Raw genomic sequence first — 1,197 nt, forward strand, 5'->3', positions numbered from 1 at the left:
ATACACTTCAAAAAATGGAAATCTAAGTAAGTCATTTTTTCTCCAAATGAGGAGGAAAGTGAGACACTTTGCCAATGGAATGAGACAATTTACGTTTAAAATAAGAAAAAACAATTGCATTGTCTTATTTCAAGTTCATATTATCTAATTATCTTATTTTAAGAGTAATGATACTAATTTTATTGGCAAATCATCATATTTACCTACTCAAATTAAGGGTAAATACACTTAATTTAAGAAATTTGTACTTATTTCTAGATCGTTTTTGCAGTGTAAAAACCACACGTCAGACTGAGCGCAGAGATGGCGCTGGTCGGACTCGTCAATCTGGAAGAAGAAGAAGAACTCCCTTGTTTGCACATACGTACCGCTCGAGGCTCTGGTAAATCTGCTCGTAGGTCTGCTTCAACAGCAGAATTTGTCCACGAACATCTGACGACGGCTGACTGAATTAAAAACATTTTATTTTCTCCCGTCCTTACGAGTCCTGGTCGGGAGGAGGTCGTTAGAGGCTAAACGCCCCTCGTTACCCCCCTGTGCACAACGCACGATCAGGCTGAAACTCGGCCTGATTGAAAAAAATTCTCGCACGACTGGAGAATTGTCCTGAAAAGGGCAAAAAAAATCGTACATTGTACGCCCGGCTTTAGATTTATTTATTTCGAACAGACAGTAAAAACAATCAAGAAAGACAAAAAATTTGAATGAAACAAACGTAGGAATGAAAATATAAAACAAATTATGTTGCCCATGTCACATGCAAATTTTATATTTTCTGTTCGAAAAGGAGCAGGTAGAAGATACATCTTATAATATCCTGCCCCTTTCCTCCTTTTCAATTTATCATCAATTAACTGCCAAAACATCAAAAAAACAAAAAAAACACTTGTTTTCATTCCACACACTGGAAAAACGATCTAAAAATAAGTAAAAAGGTCTTAAATTAAGCGTATTTACCCTTAATTTGAGTAGGTAAATTATCATTGTGTTTTCTTATTTTAAGTGTAAATTGTCTTGTTCCATTGGCAAAATGTCTCTTTTACCTCCTCAATTCAAGAAATAATGCACTTATTTTAAGAAAAAATTACTTATCTAGATTTAATTTTTTTCCAGTGCATGATGTTTAGGCATGTACAATTATTTTAAGTACTATTTATGTCATCAATTACATTATAGACTATTAAACAGTCATCTTAT

General features: G+C 33.9%; 1 protein-coding gene across 1 annotated transcript in view; it reads left to right on the forward strand.

Moving 5' to 3' along the window:
* LOC107082413 (transforming growth factor beta receptor type 3-like) overlaps positions 1-1,197 on the forward strand; it is a 13,736-nt gene that overhangs the window by 6,273 nt on the left and 6,266 nt on the right. The gene's annotated exons all lie outside the window — the stretch shown is intronic.

Source organism: Cyprinodon variegatus, unplaced genomic scaffold, assembly GCF_000732505.1.
Source record: "Cyprinodon variegatus isolate N-32 unplaced genomic scaffold, C_variegatus-1.0 Scaffold53, whole genome shotgun sequence".
NCBI lineage: Eukaryota > Metazoa > Chordata > Actinopteri > Cyprinodontiformes > Cyprinodontidae > Cyprinodon > Cyprinodon variegatus.